The 22,684-nt window shown below is 40.7% G+C and overlaps 1 long non-coding RNA gene across 4 annotated transcripts in view; it reads left to right on the top strand.

Moving 5' to 3' along the window:
- LOC122838176 overlaps positions 1-22,349 on the top strand; it is a 141,888-nt gene extending 119,539 nt beyond the window's left edge. For 3 of the 4 annotated variants that reach the window (XR_006371850.1, XR_006371851.1, XR_006371852.1), the window contains 3 exons: positions 11,351-11,493; positions 19,881-19,968; positions 20,601-22,349. This is a non-coding gene — a long non-coding RNA (uncharacterized LOC122838176). The remainder of the gene's footprint in view (positions 1-11,350; positions 11,494-19,880; positions 19,969-20,600) is intronic. The other variant, XR_006371849.1, reaches the window with a different exon arrangement.
- Positions 22,350-22,684: the final 335 nt, after the last annotated feature.

Below are 22,684 nucleotides of genomic sequence, written 5' to 3'. Positions count from 1 at the left end.
GCATGGCCGTGAAATAAAGGGAAGTGCTTCCAACGCCCGACTATGCCAGCGAATAATGCCAAAGCAAATTACTTAGGGGAAGTTTGGTCCAATTGGATGCCATCCCTTGGTATGTAATTCCCATGGAGCATCGCTGGCAATGGCGTTGCACGCCTCAATCAGGTGTGGGGGCCTGGAGGAGGCGCTGCTCATTTGCATGTCCAAGTATGAGGGGAATTCCTCTAAGGAAGGAGCCAGGCTTTGATGTGGGCATTCCCATTTGGATTACCAGACCGAAATAGACAGTAATGGATCAGCGAAGTCATTCATCACAAGTGTGTGGTTTGCTCAGTCCTCCTTCACCTCCTAAACCACATCGGGCTTCAAAGAGAGTTGTCCAGCGGGCTCCCATTGTCACGGCAAAGGCTGCAGATGAAACTGAGAGGTCATTATATTAATTGGAAATAAGCTGAATGAGCCGTAATTGTAGAAGGACCGCTTCCTTGACAGGTCAGATTGTTTTGTAGGTTCTATTGAAAGTATGAAATACAGCTTTGTTAAAGTTTGTGTTTCACTTTTTTCTTTCTACGTACGGGTGCTGCAGTAGGATTGTTGTCTTGCAGAAAAGAAAGTCCTGGGTTGCCATGTTCTCTCCGGGTTTGGGTTCTCTGCAAGGTTGGAATAATAGTTTTGGGTTCTTCAGTGTTAGTTTCTTTGTCACCTTTTAGTTTAGTATTTTCAGTCATTCTCATGTTGTGTTCTGAGGAGTCTTACCGCTGACAATCACTCTCATGGTGAACCCCTCATTCTAAGCTTCAGCTGGGTCACCACAGCATATAGCTAAAGCTACCTAGCTTTAGCATAACCGTTTATCAGCCATTGATGATGGCTGATAAACGGTTTTCCTGGAACTGCAAGTTGTTTCTCTGCCATAAGCACATTGAGGAGCATTGATTGACAGCGCTAAGGCTACAGCTTTAAATTACACACATAAATAATCTACATAAATAACTAATCGATTTACTAATTAGCTGGTTTTATTTAGCAGTATCCGAGTAAAGACTACCAAATGCAACGGCTTCAGGATTAACATTTTTATTGGTGTAAAGAGTTGAAAACCATGAATCACTTTCCTTCGTCTCTCCTTTTACTATTCATTTCATCCTTTATAAAACTTATTAGCAAAAGTAGAACCGTTCATTGTTTGACTTCCTCTACAACACTTTTAAGTTTCCTTGTTGATTTGGACCGTGACAGCCATCCAAAGAGTTTTCCCCGCTGCCGCTCAGTCTCTTACCACAACAGGTGAAGTGAGAGTTGTGGAAGAATGAAGGAGAGGGAGAGACATGGGAATAAAAACGATAAACAGTTTGACCTTCTGTTTCTGCCAATTTCCAGCGCCCCCCTCTTCCTCCTCCTCCTCCTCCTCCATCAGCCTTCTCTTTCCTCTTTTTGCCCTCAGCCCTGTGTTGGACGAATCCTTTTTGGAAGGGATAAATAGCACCGCTGCGCTTTGATAGCCCCAGTCCCAAACAGCAGCTACCGATAAATAAAAGGGAACTTTCTCCATTTATCTCTGTGAGAAAGAAGTTCCTATTAGGGTCCCTGTAGCCACGGGGCCTTTCCCTCCTTCACCACACAGCTTTGTAGATTGCCTGCTTGGTTTAAGGTGCTATTGAGTGCTCACCAGGACAATTACATGCCAGGACCCCCCCTCCGGAAATGTCCCCCCTCCCCTCCGCTCCCCCCCGCGCCCGTCCTGTACCTCTGCGCCGGTGTTGCGCGAGATGCTATCTGCCGATCGCAGCGGATGGGAATAGCGCGAGCGGCGCGTCGTGTAATTGTGTGTGTGTGTATGTGTGTGTGTGTGTGTGTGAGCTTCCAGCTGGAAGAGGGGACAGAGGGGGTGAAGTGATAATGGCACTCTGAATGGTATGGAATAAAGTATCATTGCTTAGAGCCTGGAGTCAGACAGTGATACTAATGCAAATGGTTTTTACCCCCACCTCTGCGTCTGGTATAATGATAGCCCCACAAACAGTATGTATGAAGAAACAGAGCGGAGGAGATATATAAATAAAAATAGACCACACCTCAGTGAAAATGACTTTTTGTTGCCTTCAGGGAACTTAAAGACACACCTTTTTTTTTTTTTTTTTTTTTTTGCAGTTCCCCTCCCCGTCCCCCTCAGGGCCTCCTCCTATTTCCTTCTTCCTTTGATATATTTATATATTTTTATCTCTGATAACATATAAAGTCAAGATTTCAGTGCAGAGCAATATCACGCTGAAAAAAAAAAATAAAATGGTGCCAGATTTAAGGAAGACTGGGATCTGGACAAAGTGTGTAATTTTTCACCAGCAAAAAAAAAAAAAATAAATCAAGGTGTTGCCGACACGTGAAATCAGATGTGTGTGTTGGCGATTGAAGAAGGTGGCATGTTTAACCCTGTGAGTTCTCAGCATGTTTTCTATGAATTAAAATTACTTCAAAGCCTTATCAATGCTTCAGTTTGGCTTATCAAGCAGAATAAGGGTTGGCGATATGGACTTAAAGTTCTATCACAATATTTTATACTACTATTGTGACAACGATAAAAATGATGAGAACTATTTATTACATCTCTCTTAGGTAACTATATGATTGTACCTGTGTGCCACAGCAATTACAGCCCCACAAACACAAATTATGTCTTTGAGAAACACAGCCATTTGTAAGACGTAAGATTTGTGTCTCCAAATTGCCCACAGTAACTGTGTTGATGCTTCCATTGAACCAACAGTGGACTAACAACACTAACATTACCTACCCCCGATAATAGGGACTATTTAGGCAGGTTTGAAACTGGAGATCATAGTGACAACGATAAATAAACATTCGTATGACAAGAAATATATCATGATAAGCACGATAAATGCCCACAATATAAAATGGAATATCTGACCAGATGAGAGGCTGTAGAATAAAAGTCAAAGTTAGTCAGAAGGTCGGCGTTCATCACCAGTCAATGGCGTACAGACAGTATCAGCTTCCTGTAGCCTTTAGCAGAGCTGCAGGGGGAGTTCAGGGACCCTGATAGAGAGTCCAGAGCTAATCAGGGAGCCGGTGTCCCCCTTGTGCTCAGGCCTCTTCCTGTATCCTCCCCACCCCCACGACTCAGTTCCCTGCATTTACACATAGAGCTTAAGCTCCTTTTATTTCATAGTGTCAGTCTCAAAGATTTGCCTTTTGTTCTGTACAAAAAAAAAAAGCTAAAGGTTTATGCCGTCCATTTGTGCACAAATTATAGAAATTGTGTAAAAACACTGACTAAAATGTTTCCTAGTGGAAAGCGAAGAACCTAATCAATACAGCTGCAAATGAGAATAAAAGAACCTACATTGTAATATTATTCAGTATTATTTGAGATTAATCCACATTTTTCTTCTCTCTCATCTCTTTAATTATCAGCGTTAGCTTTAGCTCCTTGACCTGCCATTGAAATCTATTGCGCATTTGTACCTGAGTAAAGGTGCCAACCTTCTTCAAATGAAATGAAACGACTTTACCAAGTTTGTTTGGAGCTCATCTGGAGGCATAGGAGAAAACAAAAAAAACAACTCTGGATACATTTCTTAACATCTTTAGAATGATTGCGGCCCAAAGCAACACTGACATTTGACCCAAATTGAGTTGAATTTGAAGGACTCTTACAGTTTATCCAACTGGCCAAATATAACACTTCCATGCATAGACTCCGCTTTTAAAACATAACTGCTTATCAAATGTTTCACAAAAACAGCCCCTTTCGATCACGGCAGTGCTGTGCTCTTCCAGTAGTGACATATTTCTTTTTGCTATCTTGTTTAAAAAAAAAAAAAAAAAACGTTGCAAAAGAATAAAACCTCCCAAAGCCCCACTGCTCCATTTCAGCTAAAGGCCAAAATAGTAACACTACTTATTCTTCCAGCTGGTGAAGCTTCATATAAATACTAGAAATGGTCACCTCCCCTGCACCCCTCCTCTACACAGTGTCTTTGTAACATATCAGTTGGCTTCACAGTGCCCCTAATATCTGGGTAAAGTTTCATAAGGGTGCCTTTTTGGCTGCCTGAGCTGAGTGGTCTTAGCTGCCTGTGATAGGCCTGTGTGCCGAGCAGGTTCTGGAGATAGCGGCTCTCTGGTGGCACGGCTTCCCTCTCAGGTCCCTCCCTGGCAGAAAGCAAAAGAAAGGGAATAAAGAGGGGCTGGGAGAGAAAGGAAGGAGGCAGGAGGGAATTGACACAGAGCTTGGCGAGGAGCCAGAGCCGGCCTCCTCGCGTCTAATGTACGAACGGGGATTTATTTAAACAGTGAGAAGAGAGGACAGCTTCACAGTGCCAGATTAATTCCACTTTTTATTCAGAAAATAAAAGAGACTTTGAATTATTAAGAGATAGCAGGATTAGAGGCCTCTCTTTCCAACCCCAATCTACGCTCCTTTTAATTTCCACTTTATTAGAATTCTTTTTGAAGTATTTTAACGTGGACAAAAGGAGAAGAAGAGAGAGAAAGCGGAAAATATTAAATATCAGTTAAACTGCATTAAACATAAGCCCAAGCCTCGTTTCTCTCTCTCTCTCTCTCTCTCTCTCTCTCTCTCTCTCTCTACAGTCATATTGATCCTGCTCTTTCACTTCTCAATTATCAACTTTTATTGTAGGTTCAGCCAAGTGCAGAGGCCGATTTTTGAAATGAAAACGGATTCTATCTTCTATTCATCCTCGGGGCTGCGGGGCTGCGGTGGGCTTTCTCGCTCCCTCACACTCTCTCTTCACATCACTTCCTTAAACCCCACTCAAAACGTGTCAGCGAGGGCGACTGCGTTGTGCCCCGAGGAGGAGGGGAGGGGGGGATGTGCCGGTTCTCACGTCTCCGTGGCTCAGGTCAGCGTGGAATCAACGGTATCAACAGGCACAGAAGGAAGTGGAAAAAAAAAAAAATTAAGCCAAACATGGCTACTTTTTTCCTACTATAATGCTAAGCAAACCACTATTTACCTAATATGCACTTCATGCTATATGTGCTTCTTAGCTCTTCATCGAGGGAACGGCTCGCCCTCACATTACCGGGAGAGCCGAGCCGTACGATATTGTGCCCTCTCCAAATCTCAGCAGCCATAGGAATTTGATTGTGCCGGAGGATTCTCTCTGTCAGACAACCGGCCCATAATCTCTGGCAATTCTTTGTGCTGGAGGATTACCGCTGAAAGTGTTACCACATATTTACAACTACTCCACCAACTCTCAACAGGCTCTCCTGCACGCGACACCCCTCAGCCGCGGCTAAGCCGAGGTTAACGTTGGTAAATCAAGCTGAGATTTAGGACATCTCCTCCTGAATCTATATCTGCTGTATTTGCGCAAATATTAAAGCGCAGGCCTGCCTGCTTTTCACTATTGAGTTTTGTTGGGTTTTTTTTAGTTCCGATTTACCATAAAGGATTAGCTGTGTTTATGAAAAGTGGTGTTGTTGTTGTTGGTGGTGGTGGTGGGTGTTAGGCAGGAGATTCTCACGGTATATGCGCCGCTGCTGAAGCAGTCGGGACAGCATCAAGCTATCTGTATGTCTGTGTGATTGATATGTTGGAGGAATATCATGTGAAACTAGTTGGTGACCTAAAATAATTATAGCATTTTGGGATAATTATTATCATTTAAGCTATTTCTCTGTTAACAAAAGTCATAATTTGCCTTTTTTCCACATAAATCTCAAATAACTTTGCCGCATGCCTTGGAAAGCCGAGGGCTGTTAGCTTAAATGTTGCCTATGTTTGGACAGGTTGGTTTTTGGAAAATTAACAGTTAAACTAACTGACACAACGAGCTTTAGTAATGAACGATTAGGTAAAAGTCAATACAGGAAATTATTTATCATTTGACTTTTAAAAACTTTTGACTTAATTTTCAATCAATGGTATTTTCATGTCATTTTGTCCTGACTGTACAGTCTGCTGTTCCTACGGCCAGACTTGCTGGTTGGGCTTGGGACTGATGGTAACTGCTTGAAGTTCTAGTTTGTATTTTTGTTTCTTATACTTTTTAAATACTTTATCTCTTTGTGAGCCTACATCCTGTTATACCTGCATTTCTCTTCTGTGGGACAATAGAGGACATTTCTTTTCTATGCTATTAGCTTAGTTTATGATTACATGCCAGTGGTAGGCTATTAGCTTTAGCTTCAGACTGTTACCTTTATGCACTGTTTGTTTCCACACAATGACTGTCTGTGTTTTTGGCTATCAGAAATACTTTTAAACAGAATTTGTCTTCTTAGTAAACAAAAGAAAAGTGAGGCAACCTCTTTTCAGCCAGCTGATTGGCAGTAATGGGGAAGGGAGGGACAATCCTGTCTTAGTCTGTACTTCACACAGACTCTTTTTTTGGCGTTTCTTCTTACAGTAGCTTAAACCGTAGGCATGATGGGATGAAAAATAATAAGAACTTTACATTTTCTGAACTTTTATATCCTTTTATACCATTATCTATGCCTATTTATAACTGTAGCTTAGTATGTAGTTAATTCTGTAAGAGAGAATTAATTATTTGTAGCATTTACTGCTATTTTGATTTTTATGCAAAGACTTAAAAATACAAATTCTTTCTAAATTTAGAAACCGTTAATTGCATAATTGTGTAAAAGTAATAACACCAGTCTGACTACTGGTTAGCAGCGCTACCTTAAGTAGGAGTGATGAGTTGTTAGTGTTGCAGTTTGTCAGCTGACCAGCAGTGCTCAGCAGCAGAGATATTAGGGTCCTAACAACAGAAATTCAAACTGTACAAACAGCATGACAGAAACTTTATGTGGTTTTGAAGCAATTTTTAAAACCTCACTGTTGCTTGATAACTGGCAGCGGCTGCTGCCAGCTGAGCACACATCTGTTAATGTGTAAAGCACTTGACTCCGTCTTCCCAAGGGATACATCAGTCGCCCCGCGGTAAATACGGAGCCATTCATGTGAAAACGATCGCACTTTAATTAACAACGCAGGTTTACACAAGAGTAAATGGATATGAGCAGAGCCGGCTTTTTTATTTTTAACACCTCACGTTATATTGATATTTTGAAGTAATATTGATGAAAGTCAAAAGAAAAAAGAAAATCAAGTCTAACCCGGATCTTAAACGATGTTGACTCTGATTGACTTCATTGGCTACAAACAAAAAAAGCAAAGCGAGGGTCAAGAGGCCAGTTCAGCCATCTCCCTTTTTAGCGTCTGTGTCTTATCTCTCCATCGGGGTCCAAGTGTTTCATTCAAAGTCTCACCAGATAGGCCGTGTGTCTGGCTGTTGTTATTGAAATAAACTGGGCTGGCGTTGCCACCCCGGACTATCCCCCTCATACCCCTTTCCACTCTTGCCCCCTGTCTGTTTTGAACAAGTGTATCTTCAGAAACACGCCAGCTTGTTATGGTAATGACCTGCATATCACCGCCTCCGCCTCCATTTTGCGTGTGCCGTGGGGGTGAGGCCTTGCTTTTTTTGGGGGTTTGGGGGAGAGTAGGAGGGGTCAACCAACGCACAATGTACCAGGGCATGGCTTGTTGTGTCAGAACAAGGGGTTGAAAAACTCTTGAAATACTCTGAAAAGACGTCCCGTCAAATACACATGTAGAGCATGTTCATTGTTTCCTTTGAAAAGCAACCCTGAAAATGTGATTTCTAGCAACTTTCTGTATTGAAAAAGTAGAGAAGGAATATTTTTTTTTTGTAGTTGCTCGAACACACACAGACACGTGCACAAGCCAAACTATTATGTCAGCCAGACTCCTGGCATATGTGAGATCTTATTTCTATCATTACAAAAATGCTGGGCACAAACTGACAAGCATAACCTAAGCACTAAATGGAAATCATCCAATATCTGATGCTAACAACAGCCAACAGTAGGGGGCTGGGAGTAGGGGGGTGGAAAGTGTTGCTTCTTTGACATGAGAAATCCCCGGCAAATAATCCGCCGGAATGTCGACTGGATGGGTTCGGGAGGGAGGCAGTGTGCGACTGGAAATATTCCTCTGTCCTGCTCGCACCAGAGCGGCGGCTATAATTAAAATAGCAATGAATTTGGCCCCTGGACAGGAGGCTCTTTAAAAGGCAATTGTCTGGGGGATGGGGGGGCAGATAGCTTGAGAAGAATTGTTGGGCAAAGAGAAAATAAACGGAGAACAATGTCGAAAGTCGGCGTTGAAAGAACGGAGATAAGGATCATCTATTTAAACAAACCTAATGCTTGACTGCTTGTTGTGAGCTACATTTCATACATAAAATATGTTCTGTCACTGATATCGGCCCTTATCTGCGGGGGAGAGAGGCAGACGAAATTTGCAGCCTGTGTGCGAGCAATGGGGCTGTTTGTGGAGAGTGATAGAGGCCCAGAGCTGGAGATGCACGGCAGATAGCATCTGTCTGTCTGTCAGGCGTGCAGGCGGGCTGGAGCGGTGAGGGGAACGCACGGGAGACGGAGACAGAGGAGGGTTGGTGGGGAGGCAGAGAGGATGGGGTGCACCCGGTGGTGGGCAAACGGACCAAAAAGGCCCTGCCTCCAGAGGAAATAGGTGACTCCCAACACACCCCGGCCACCTCCCACACCCCGTCAAATGCCAGCTGACTTGTAGGGACGCTCCCCAGTGGGCCGTGACAACAATAGAGAGAGGAGGGTAAGCAAGCTGCCAACACAGCATTGGAGCGGCCACCGCTGGGTGTGTGGACCGCTTGAGTCGCGGAGGTTGCGGGATAAACAAGAGACCCGGAAAGCGATCGTCTTTGGCCATTTGGCTCAGATCCAATCGTAGCTTTTACCCCTTTATCACAATAACCCTCCCCTCATTATGTGGGTGACCTTGGTGTTAGTGGAGTGCTTGTGATGAATTAGCCTGGTGAACTGAGAATAGGCCGGCGCAGTAAAGTCAAGGCTGCGGCGGCCCTGAGGCAGATACTGGTAGCCGGGAGGACGTTGCAGATTAAAGAGGCGAGGAGGTCGGCTGATTTCAGAAAAGAAAAAAACACTGGAGGAATATTCTATTTGTTCCTCTTTAGAGAATGAATCACACACTTTGCTATACATATTGAGATGCATCAGTTAGTATTAAGCAACACTAATGCATTGAAGGGGCAGTTTTATGTGTTTTAAAATGACGCATGGGGCTATTTTGTTGCACAATCAAGTAACTGTTACCTTCAGTTGTTATAAAAAGCCTTTATATATCAAATATGACTTAAAAGATGTTCAACGCCTTGACATTTTACGTCTGTGTCTTTAAGAAGCTGCTGCTTTCTCTGAAACTCCGCCTTCAGGAAGTCACCACAACACGGCTCCTCTATTGGCCCTTCAACAACGTTTATACTGGCGTTGCTCCGTGAAACAGCTCTTTGATTGTTATTTTGATCTTCAGGTTTTGACTCAAACGGTTAGTTCAGAGTTTTGAAGTGATGTTCTGTGAAGTTAAAATTAGTAGGCACATGTCGTATTACAGCAAGTGAAAAAACTCCTGAAACTAATCGATGTGTTAGAGGATTTAGAGAAAATGTTCACAACAGTAAGAAACATTGTTTCTTACTAAGTTTTTTTCAGTTAACACCTGCCATGTCCCTGTTGACATCATGTGGTGCCTGGTGTATCCACCCACCACAGCAGGTGATCATCAATCTGCCTTAAATCACGCCACTTGGAGAATGTTGCACAGGTGAAGCTGTTGCAAAATCTAAAAGTTTATTCCACTATTGGTGGCCGTTTAGAAGGTCATGACTGATCAGACAGGTTGATCCAGCCGACAAGTTTAGCCTTAGCATCATGGAGGTTGCTATAGCAAAGCTTTCTTGTGAAGTTATTTGATAGCCATAATATAGAGCTGGTAGATGCTATTAATTGTTTACTTAATATTTTAATAAATGTGATACATAGCATGTACATTGTTGCTTTTCCGTTTTAAACAAGGCAATTAGATCGCATTAAATATTTTGGTTCTAAATTGTGATACAGTAAAAAAAAAAAAAAAAAAAGTATTTTTACTAGGAGTGCACAACATGTCGGCACTAACATCGGATTGGCCGTATCAGTTTTGGGCCAATATGAACAACCAATATTTTTGTCCATCTGTTTTTTTTTTTTTTTCTTTTGTTCCTAAAGGCGACGGAATGCTAGTTAAAAATGTACATTATTGTCAAATATCTCTTACATAAATATTAATATCGGCCCAATATTCATATTGGCGCATCCCTAATTTTTGCTTTACGTTTTAACAATGTAAATATCCCATTCTGGCCCGTGCACTATGCATCATTGTTTACACTGCAGGCACTTTATGAAGGTATGTAAGTATAAGCATTTTAAATGCTAAGATTTCCCTACCTGGGCTGCAAAAACCGGGCCGGGATATTTAAACAGGATTATCCGTCGGAATGAGGTCTGAGATGCAAGATGCTGCCGTGCTGAAAAATTCCATTTGTCAGATCACTGGCTTTCATGAATACTTAAGAATGGAAGCGGGGCGGGCGGGTGAAATATCAACTGCTGAGTATCCCAGACTAATTACACTTGTAGAACACAGCAAAGCATATAAAAATGAATATATATGCTCAATTTAAAGAGGAAAAAAAAAAGAAGCTTAAAATTCAAAAATGGCAATAGCTTTGGAGGATTGTAGCTACTCATGCTAACCGCAGAGGTGAATGACGGAGCAGGAGGGATTACCAGATGGGGGCCCGTTGCAGATGATTGACCTGAAGATGAACATTTCTGCTCTTCTTTTTACATATTTCCACCCAACTATCAACAGAACAGAGCAGAAAAATGAGTGAGGTCGCAGTTAATTCAGAGAAGGTGTGACACAAAGACACATGCAGAAAATTACAATGCACTTCTTCCTGCAGCTGCTTGTATACCATACTGGTAAAGGATATAATGGGGATTGGATCATCTCAAATAAAAATACCATCAAATTGTGTAATTTTACATTGTTTACACCAAAACTTAAAGCAAAATGTACTCTGTTGTTTCAGCCCTAATGCTGCCTGAAGAATTATAGACATGTTTTTTGTATCATTGCCTATATTTATTTCCTATTTGAATTTTGATATTTACTGATAGCCGACACATTTGGTGTGTGAGGCCCCATTTAGTTAGTATCAGCAACAGTCCCAATAATCTGTAGCACTGAATGTTATATCAGAGCCTGTGTGCAGAAAAAGGAAGATATCCTCAGAACTGACAACATATGAGTTGATATTAGAGATCCACCCTTCCACACGACACCATTGTTTGAGTTTTTCCCTGAGTTAGGCTAAAGTTCCACATCTTGGGACTGCAGGTTGCATCGATACGCCTGATTGATCAGCTCATCTCGTGTCCGCAGGGATTACCTTCAAACAACTGTGAGATCTGGGAAAACACAGAAACATACCACCTCTAACGCCTCGCCACAGCTGACAGCCTGAACCAAAATCCCCAAGTTTGCTCCACTCAGCCGGACCGATAAAGCTGCTGCCGTCCACCGAGGTAACTTTACTATAGCAATACAGCAGCTGTACTGCTGAGAGAACAGCAACAGAATTAACAACGCTCTGTTGTAAAGGTGTAGAAACGTAATGTACAGCAACAAAATGTTTTGTCCCTTTGATAACATTTTTGATTTGAGCGGGGTGAAATAGCTAAGACCAGAGAAAACAAGGATCTGTTCTTGAGTCTTCCTCTGCTCTCAATGTTTCTTTATCTTTGAACTGTCACGTTAGGCAAACATTTTGAATAAAACCCCCCCTTTTTTTTTTATCAGCAGCATTCAAGTGCGTACCACACAAAATGTTCCTAAATATTGAGGACCATCCTATGAATCTTCCACACACCCCTAATCAGACCAATAGTTAGTGCCATATTTTAGAAATTAAGTGTTTCTTCCCAAGACACATGTATTAATGTTCAGAGTTGCTTATCATGCACAGCTGTAGCCGAGAAACATGAAAGGCTCTAGAGCTGCTCCTCCACACATCAGTAGCATTGATTAGACCTTGCAGTGACATTCGTACATTTTATAGAACTTGACTAAACTTCAACAGAGAGAAAAAAAACCCTTTAAGATTATTCCAATCAGATATGACAGTAATGCAAACAGCTGGCCTATAAAATCAATAGCATACATAAGCTTTGGTGAGTAATTATTCCAGTGATTAGTATTGATCAGTGGTGTGGTGTGGCTGTGTCAAGTTCCCAGTTTATTGATAAACCAGTGCAGAGACACCTGACTGTGTTTATGTGTATATGTTTGCTAAGCTATTCTATTTAGAACCTGCTTTGGTACATTCTCTAACCTTCTGAAGGCTGTTGGACGTTATGGGGCCCATGTGTGTGTTCACAAATTAATTTCAGTCTGTACCTTTTACATATGACTTTGATAAGTTTAATATTAAATCTACTCAAACCAAGTTTTTTTTTCTTTTCTTCTACCCATTTCCATCCAGTTTATCAAGTCAGGAAATTTTGTCATGTCCCTGTTTCATGTCAAAGGGTTTATTAACTACACTACATTATTTTCACTAATAGCATGCTAACCAGTTTTGTTCATTTTTAAACACTGAATGTAAAATGTCTACACACACCTGTTAGAACTCCAAGTTATTGTGATGTGAACAAAGGAGAATGTGAAAAAAGCATTAAATATTGTTTAGCATTCAGTCTTCTTAAATACACACCGGCTGTCAATTATCAATTTCATTAGCTGTCAATAAAATGTATCAGTCCTTGTTTATTCATCCTTTAGCTACAGCAAAAGTTTGTAGTCGGGTTACAAATAACATTATATACAACAATATTGTATAAAGGCATCAGTCTGAAAAAGGGCTGGAAAAAATTCTACATCATCACAGATGTCCATTTTCTATCCAACCAAACAACCAACCAACCAACTCATCAAACAACCGAACAACTCACCAACTCACCAAACAACCAACCAAATCATCAAACAACCACCCAACTCACCAAACAACCAACTAACTCACCAACCAGTAACATAAAGCAGGTAGCAGCCATGTAGATGTTTCTACTGAAGGAAAATTGCAGAAATTATGAGAGAAAACAAAATATTTCCAGTGTAGGAATTAGAATTGCTCTTGTAATAAAAGCGTAGAGGATCATCCCAACTTTCCATTGTCTACAATAATTCTCCACCAGTTTCCAGTTGGTTCACCAAAAGGAGGAGAGTCTGGGATCAGTTAGACAAGTGAGTGATGTATAGTTTTTCCCTGAGACAGATCGTCTGGAAGGTTGCAGAGATTAGTTACATCTGGGGCTTTTAAGAATGCTGCAAATTGTGGCCTTTCTTTAACGCAGCCGATAAGGCTTTAAATGAAGGAAGCCGCCTTATCTGCCCCGCTGCTACCCATAAATCACAACCACCTTGCCTCCTCTCCTGCACCCCTGGTGGTTTCTATCTGCATCCTGGGGCTGGCCGAGTTCCCGCCGCTACCACCAGCACATCACACAATAATCATGCTATTTGCCTTCTAATTCACCCGCTGCACGACAGTGCATAAGACGCGCTCTTCCATTATGTCTCACACTCATTTCTGCCTCGCTTTTAGTCTCTTCTCCCTCTGCCTCTCGCCTTGGCGTACTCACAAGTCTTCAAACGGAGGAGTCATTCTTCCCGCGAGCGCTATCAGACTTTAATCCACAGAAAAAAACACCGACACTTCACCAACGGCAGGAATGAATAGGGCGAGGAAACAGCCTTTAATGGGATATTGTTCTTCCTTTGTCTCATTCAGACCAAAAGGAAATAGAGTGGATAGCATAAAGTTTAATGAGCTTGTGTAACAGACTCACTTAATTCTTTGGCTTCTCATGCAATTAGACAGCAGTGAGAGGGATTTTTGTTGTGCTTCCATAACAGTGTGATTTGCTTGGGCAAAGGAGTATGTGATAGAAATATTAACAATCAAGACTCAGAAATGGTTTTTGAACATATATATATATATATATATATATATATATATATTAACCAGACAGGAGAGAAAAACAGCCAAACTTTTGTGGCGACCGCTGTAGGGTATACATGTGAAATAACACTTTCATAATTGAAACTGCTTTAGACTTTCCATACCTACACAAAAGTGTTTATATTCATGTATATCAAAAATGTATGCTGAAATTAAATTAATTTTTATGTCCTGAGGATACCATCGAAACATGTGTAGAGAGATCTCTTGCAAAAGGAGGTTCTTCAGGTTTAACTCAGACATTCACCACTCTTATGTCGGTTTTGTAGCAGTGGTTGTTTTGTAGCTAGAACAGTGTTGGCCTCCAGCCTGTGACGACATTAAACTAAATTCAGATGATTAATTGGAGAAAACAGAGATGTACTTTTTTCCTGGAGATCACTACTAAGCCATGATTATCTAGAGGCACTGCTACCTGAACTTATATCACCAAGTCCTGACCCATTTGGTGCATTTTTAAATGCAACAAAAAGCAATCCATAATCTTCCGATCATCGTCGAAGACCATCTTAATCAAAACCGAAGAAAAAAAAAAATCCAACTTAGCTGCAGGAACAAATATAACTGTTCCAGGAACAAAAGCAACCGTTGTCATTAGATCAACGAAGCCACTGTCAAACATTGACAGTTGCGGGCTCGACACACGGGGGGCGACGGATTGAAGCGAAAAGGGAAGGTTTACGGCACTCTGGGGGAACCCAACACATGGGGAATCGAAGCTGCGCCGGCGGCAAATTCTCAACTTTCTTGTGTCACTATCCTGCATTTGCACGTCTGTGTGTAAGGGCTCAAAATTTCACTCGCACAAAATATAAGAGGCTGAATGAGACACAGACGTCTCCTCTGACGGCTGATAGATGATAAGTACTAACACAAATTGTTTACATCTGTCACTGCTATGACTTTTAATGACTTAAACAAGCTTATTCACATGTAATTTTAATTTAATTTCTTATTTAATGGACACACCGCAGTGTTGCAAAATTGTGTATTTTTGACATCAGCAGAATATCGACAGAGTTTTACACATTTGTAATGAAAGTGCAGCCAGTGTGACATACTTGTCATTATTGTTTTTTGGGGGGTAACTGTACCATTCCCAAACAGAAACCAAAAACCTTTTGGTGAAATTAATATTGCATCAAATCTCATAAACAGTAATTTTGTTCCTACTTGTATATACACACTAAACCCAACAAGATCCAAGTAATGTTCATGAAGGTAAGGCAAAATATATTTGTTTCCAAATGATTATTTATCATATATTACCATTTAGCTAAATAGCGTAAATGTTTTAGGTTCTGGACTAAAAATACACAAATCTAGAAAAAGAGCTAAATTTCGAATTCATCCTAATTATTGAGCAAGTACTCTCTCTCTCTTTCACACACACACACACACCCACGCACGCCGTCTGCTGTGTGTGTGCTTATCAGGAGGTACCTGTGTGGCAGGTGATAGAGGTGAAAGTGGAGGCGGCTTTACGTGGCAGAAGCAGGACTGATGGAGCAGCTAAGCCTAAGGAGGAGCTGAAGGCGTGGGTCTGGCCTGCGTAGTGTTACTACAGCCCTAACTGGAGACAGATTAAGGACTGTGCATTTATCTTTGCTTGTAAATGAGTGACTGGCCAGTGTTGTTACTGCCAGGCCAGGGTATTGGAACAAGAGGCTTAAGATGCTATCAGAGAATGCAGTGCCTGCAGGCTCTCTGAAGATTATAAGGCGTGGAGGAAAAAAAAAAAAAAGACAGTGGGAGAAGTGTTGACAAACAACCAGGGGTTATTAAGCATTAATTATATGCTAAGCAAGCGCTTGCTCTGACCCATTAACACAAAGCGTTTGAGACCGTAGGGGTTCGGCGTTCCTTTATCAAGGTCAGAAGTCATCAGTTCGGTTTGATTGGCTTCGAGCCACTGTGCTACACAGACAATGAGTATCAAGGTCTTCTGCTGTTCCTCCTGCATTTACAGCTGAGAAAAGTCAACAAACGACTCTGAGATTTTGTTGATATAATGATAGAATCTGGCCATGCTATGCCATGTCATGGGTTGCACAACAACATGTGTAACAGAGCAGGAATGAAAGACTGTTTTCCATTCTTAGATCAGAATTCCATTTCAAATTGTGTTTGTGAGAGCAGCTTTTAGAAATGTGAACCACTCAGATGTGGAAGGGAACTCACCCAGTGGCTGTAAGTGACTAAAGCTTGCATGTTGTATTTCTATTGTGACATAATGTTTGATCATAACTCTGGGATACCTCACACCCAGCACACAGGAATCGCTGCTACTACATTTTAAAAAATGACCCAGTAATAGCATTGCTCATTTTACACTATGCAGACATTCTGTCTGCACTGATGAAAATCTGTTTACCTCAGCATGGGCTCCCCCCATTTAACAAACTTTATGATCAGTTCAGCTAATAGATATTTGACCACTTGCACACACTCAGAGACAGTATGAAGGACTGAACCATGTTACTTTCATGATCAAGGCATCATTAAAAGTGAAGAAAAAAGCGACTTCATGGCAAAGACAAAATGTTAATAAATACACACTATAAACAGTTGGGGAGATTTGCTAGCATCACACAGAGACCATGCTTTGTTGAAAATACATCTGAACAAGCTCTAAATCATCCATAATATTGGATAGACAAGGTCTGAAAGTGATTGTTTTTGCTGTGATTGTAGACATATGTTAAATGTTGACTTGTTTGATCCAACATTGACAAGACGAGGAAAGGAGAAGAAGAATTAGCTGGGCTCAAACTCTGGACCTCCTGATTAATCAAGCAGCAACTTCATTAGATAAGTTCCAAAAACAGGATACCTTATGACTTTTCGTGTATACCAGTCTTTGTTTTGTTGCTATTGTTATTTGATTGATGATTAATTCCTATTTTAATGGACTGCACAATAGTTAACATCATCATCATCATGCTGTGCAGCAAGAAGGTTCAAGGTTGAAATCCAAGCCAGAACTCTTTCTGCGCTGAGTTTGCATGTTCTTCCAATACATGCATGGGTCTTCTCCAGGTTCTCCGGCTTCCTCTCATAATGCAGAGCATGACTGTTGACACAACACTTCAGTCTCAAGCAGTGGATGATGATGACTAGTTTTCAGCGTTCTTGGTGCAGTGCCACTGCGCCAACTGAAAATGTAAAGAATGTTGCAATTTTGGTCCCCAATCGAACAGAATCTTGGAATCTTTCTCTCTTGTTGGAGGATTGCAAAACTGGAACCGATATCGTCCCTCCAGTTAGACCTGACTCTGCCCTGGGATCTTTTCTGAGGGGTCATAACCAGAAAACCTGATGAGACCCCAGAATAACTTCAACTGAATGTGGAGAAGCATTGGACTAAACTTGTTCTTGATCAGGGTTCTCAAACTCCAGTCCTGCAGTTTTTAGATGTGCCACAGGTACAAAACACTGGAATGAAATGGCTTAATTACCTCCACCTTGTGTAGACCAGTTCTCCAGAGCCTTAATTATTCTATTCAGGTGTGGTGCAGCAAAGGCACATCTAAAAGTTGCAGGACTGCGGCCCTCGAGGACTGAAGTTTGAGACCCCTGTTCTTGATGAAACCCACAGCTGGTTCTTCAAGCCTGCATGTTAAATCATTAGAATCCATTCTTGCATTGATTTGGTCTTGATTATGACGCTTCCATAATCCAATTTTTTTCGATGGTCTTTAGCACAAAATATTACAAATGTGCACACTCTCCTCTGAGTCACTACTGGATCTTTTTTTTTTTTTTTGCCTTGGCAGGGTTTCAGCATGCTTTTGCCTGTTCAATAGCAATCAGAGATTAGTAGTTATTGGAAGGCACAACAGATTAGGTCAAGTCAATAGACTGAATAGGAGCTCTCGCCAAATCTTGTGACATCTATAGAGATTCACTAAAGTGTGGGTTAGATCTGTAGTTTTCTATTAGCATGCTTAACCTTAGCATCCAACATCCCACAAAACTTTGACTTCTTGGGTTGGTTATCTTAGTGGTTCCGACATGATTTACATTTTATGGAAAATGATCTTCCCGTAAAAACTGCAAGACACTTCACTGAGTGAGAAATTAGAGGGTCTTTTACTCCACTTGTCCAATTTAATCACACTTGTGACTCATCTTTGCTGCAATGCCAGGAAGTCATGAGTCACTTTGAGCACCCCGGCGCCAGTGACACCTTGACATCTGCTTCTCCCTGCGCCTGGCAGATAAATAAAAGTATTTTTCCCCCCCTCCCTTTGGTGTCAGATCCACTGTGAACTAAAGCCACCAAGAGCCTTTCAGGGAGCAGTGAGAATGGAGATTACCAACAAAATCTCCTGTACCCATACTATACAACCCCCAGCTTGCACAGCCACTTACAAATTGGTGTTTGGAATATAATTAGCTTTACTTTCAAGGATTACACTGCCTGCTACAAAGCTGGAACTGCATATTTTTCAAGGCGTGAGGGTCGAAGACGGCAGCCAGTAATACCGCAAAATCAAACTTTGTGCTATTTAACATTATGGAAAGAAAAGTTAGACTAGTTTGGGGAACGATAATCATTTAAGATGTGTTCAAAAAGGATTTAACCTGTTTTTTTGATTCTCTTCTGCACCGTGACTGTTTGGAAAATGGAAATACTAAAGCAACTTGCAAAAAACTTGTTTAAAGGGACAATGTCATGTGTTTCCCAGGCACATGGAGCCATTTTATAACACAATCAAATAACTATGTTACCTTCAATTGTTAAAATATGACTATTTCCATCTCAATTTTACGTGACACTGTAATCCTAAATGTAGTTTTATGTCCTTATGCCTGACGAAAATGGCAAAAAAAAAAAAAAAAGGGGAACTGAAATCAGTATGTTAGGTTATTCTGAGAGTCTCTCAAACTTCTGGGAGTCTTTGTGTCAGCAGCAGAAAGGATTTGATTTTGTCATGCCAACGACATTGGTTGGTGAGGAGTTAACAGGATTTCTCGTCTCATCAACTGGATTTGTGTGCAGCAAAACAGACAGTTTGAAACGCTGCTGAACAAATGTTACTTTGGTAAATGTTGCTTTAAAAAAAACAACAACAAAACAGTCATCAAAAAAAAAAAAAATATATATATATATATATATATATATATATATATATATATATATATATATTTATTCAGAAGTTACTTTTCATTAAATGCCACTTCTGCGACTTTGAAAAGGTGAAAGGAAATCCATGATCTAGCAGAAGTATTTTGATTCCATTTCAATTGAAGTCTACAAAATTATGTTAAACGAGAGCAGCGAAATGAGGCGAGTGTTTATGTAGCGGCTGGATGTCAAGGCCACCTACTTGTGTTTTATGCAGGTTGCGGCAGATAGAAAACATGTTTATTCACAGTTTATTCATCAGGTGAAGAATAAAAAAAAAAGTTAGCTAAATGCCCAGGAAATGGCCTCCTACTTATTTAATAATAATATAAATTTTTTTGAAAGTTCCTTCTCTTTTTTTTTTTTTTTTTACGTTATGTATTTAAATGTTCTCCTTTTCTGAATTATTTTGATGTGCTCAATGTTCTTTTTGCAGTCTTACTTGATCCCTTTCAAATCTGAGTGTTTATAAAAGTGCTATACAAATAAAATGTATTACTATTGTTATTATTATTATTACCTTGAAATGCAGTGGAATTAATTGATCTAATCGTCAGCTAACCTTCTAAATGATTCTGTTGTGTTTATCTGGTCACTACAGATTTCTATGCATTTTGTTTTCTCCTCTGTAATTCTCACTGTTCAAAAGAAGTTTACATTCTACTGGTTGGAGTTAGGATATTCACTTTAAGTGTAGAAAACCGGCTTTGTGATGCCACTTTAAATACAGACGGCTTGTTTATTTCATGTTTATCCTGTAAAAGTGCCTCGATGAACAACAGGGACGACTGACCCCGGCATGACCCTCAGTAAGTGGAGCCAGACTGCAGCAAGTATTGCTAGCTTCCTCAGGTAGACGCATAACTATGTTTCAGTTTGTTCACGTTTTTTTTTTTTTGTTTAAGTTTGGGCGTTTTAGTTTTTGTTCTATCATTTTGGCTTATTTACCATTACGGTGACATCAGCCCTTAGTGTGCATGTGATTAAATTCAGAACTGATGATGATTGGAAGATTTTTCTTAAGCCTCTATATTTCAATCTGGTTTGTAACCAAAATATATGATTTTTTACAATTTATGGGTCAAAAACTACAAATTGTTACTTTCCTAAGTTTTTTTTTTTTTTTTCAAAACTGATTTTTATTTGTTCACTTATTTTTTGCTTAGATCAGTCTTTGGAAAGGAACAGGTGGTAATTTTATTTTTGAATCTTTTTTTTTTTGTTTGTTTTTACAAAATTACTTTCCGCTAGAAACGACTTTAGCCATTATTTTAGAAAGGTGACAAAATGTTTCCTAGTTGCTCACAGATGACTCTATGCATTCCATGCATGATCGTTTTACAGTTGTATAAATTAGCGAAATATATATATATAAAATTTTTTTCATTCAAATCACAAAAAGAACTGTCCAATTTGCTTCAGTTCCCTTCAGGCTAAATCTCAAAATGAAACTTGGGAGCCTCATATTTTCCTTCTATTTTCAGACAATGACCTACAAACAGACATTCAAACAGACTTGCAGCTGTGCTGAGGTCGCGTGGGAGGCACGCCGACAATGAGCGAGCGACGGGGCAGGCCGTGTGCGTTCTGTACGTCCGCCATGACTCAAGCTGACCTCCAGCTCTGGCTAAGGACTTGGAGAATGAGGATCCAGGAGATGAAAGACGCGGCGGATGTAAAACCCGGGGCTTTTGGACATTCTGAACAAGATTATGTTTGCCCTTCTCTCCGTGCCCTCCTCTCTGCACCGTACTTCAAATGCTCCTGCAGGAGACTGTGGAATGTGCTTCACTTGTTAACTTTACTGCCGCTACTCCTTCAGAAAGGTCAAAAACTCAGAGAAGGGGCGGCGGCGGCGCAGCCTGCTTGTGAATGAACTGGGACGACACTGGAAGATTTTGACATTTTCATACCGGGTCACAGGCATCCAGGCGAATGAGGGAGCCGAACGCCGTGGTTTGGTGTCAGGCCCGTCGAATCCAGGAGCAAGGATTTCCTCACACACTCACAGGTCACACAGGGAGGAGGAAATATTAGTGGCTCTGCACAACAGACCACAACGCTTCAGGGCCACCAGTCGCTGTTTTGTCGTTGGTTCTTTCACTGTGATGTGAAGCACTAACCGACTAACTAACACCACTGACCACAGATCTGTATTTAAAACAATCCATGGTAAAGATCTAATGTGTTATAGTTATATATTTGTAACAATTTAGCTCGACTTAAAAACAAATATTATTCCATCCACAGAAATCTTCAGGTTTTTCTTTTTCTTTTTAACCATGCTTCCATTTTTCAAATCATCATAAAAAATGGAATATTATGCAGGGAGAATTCATTTAAATTTTATTCTATCAAATACAGAACTGTAATAGATGCTGTGATGAAAACAAAGCATCCATTTAGTGTGAAGGTTTTAACCTGAGTGCAAAACATGAAAAGCAGTTTTAAAACAAGGATTTATTCCATTAAGGGAAAAAGGTTGCACATTCCAACCTGGATGGATATGTAAAACGTTTTTACATATCACCACCAACATTGTATCACTTCTAATAACTGGTAGTGACTCTGAAACAGCCATCATGCATTTGCAATAAGAGTCTTTTAGGGCAACATTTGTTCCATTTTCAGCTGATGTGATTCTCTTTCATGCTGCACTGTGAAACTAACCTGCCTGTTCAACCCCTCGCCTGAGGTGGTGCTGCAACAGGAACCACAGAGGAAATTGACACAAAAACCTCAGAGGAAGACACTGAGTACGTCCTCCATCTTCACAAAATGTAAACACAAAAGCAGCTGTGTGAGTTTTTAGCATTTCTCTTTTGTCTGTGGTAAAAAACCACGAGTCATTTGTCCCACTAGCGCTGGACTAGTGTGTTTGTTTTGGTTGTTTTGGTTGCATTTACCCAGAATGCCCTGTGCTGTAGTCCACTTCCTGCTGGTGGAGCAGTCTCCACTCGGTTTGACGCTCACGTATGCATTCAAAAAGCACCAGAGCTCATTTTAACTGAACTGATACCTGGGTCTGTAGGTGGACCAGAGTTCGATTCATTCACACCTTCCAAAGCAAACAGAGTTCCATTAAAGCGGATTAAACAGGGCTGCTGTGAATGAGCCCTTCCACCAGTTAGAAGGGATGTTAAAAAACTCTTCCTTGCAGAATTGTTTTAATTCCATAACCTATCAATAGAATTTACATCCAGACTTTGACTATGCCACTCCAATTTCCTGTTTTTTTTGTTTTTTTTTTGGGGGGGGGGGTTGTTGTTAGTCATTCAGAATGGGACTTGCTGGTGAGCTTTAAATTGTTTTGTTGTTTGAATCTTTGGATCCAAAGAGGAAAACATTTTGGATCAGTCCAACCCAACGTTAGTTCAGCTTCTTTACTAAAGCTTTATTATGCTTTGCAAGGAAAACAATTCATAGCGCACCACTTCATACTGTGATGCAGAATATTAATAACCACAGACTGTTAATAAAGCTACTTTTTTTGTTTGTTTGTTTTAGTTTAATGACATTTCTAAGAGATTTTAAATTACGTCGGATTCATAACAGAGCAGAACAGCAT

Source organism: Gambusia affinis, linkage group LG10 (genome assembly GCF_019740435.1).
Source record: "Gambusia affinis linkage group LG10, SWU_Gaff_1.0, whole genome shotgun sequence".
NCBI classification, from domain to species: domain Eukaryota; kingdom Metazoa; phylum Chordata; class Actinopteri; order Cyprinodontiformes; family Poeciliidae; genus Gambusia; species Gambusia affinis.
The sequence above is the reverse complement of the archived record's forward strand: the minus strand, read 5'-3'. Positions and strand labels throughout refer to the sequence as shown.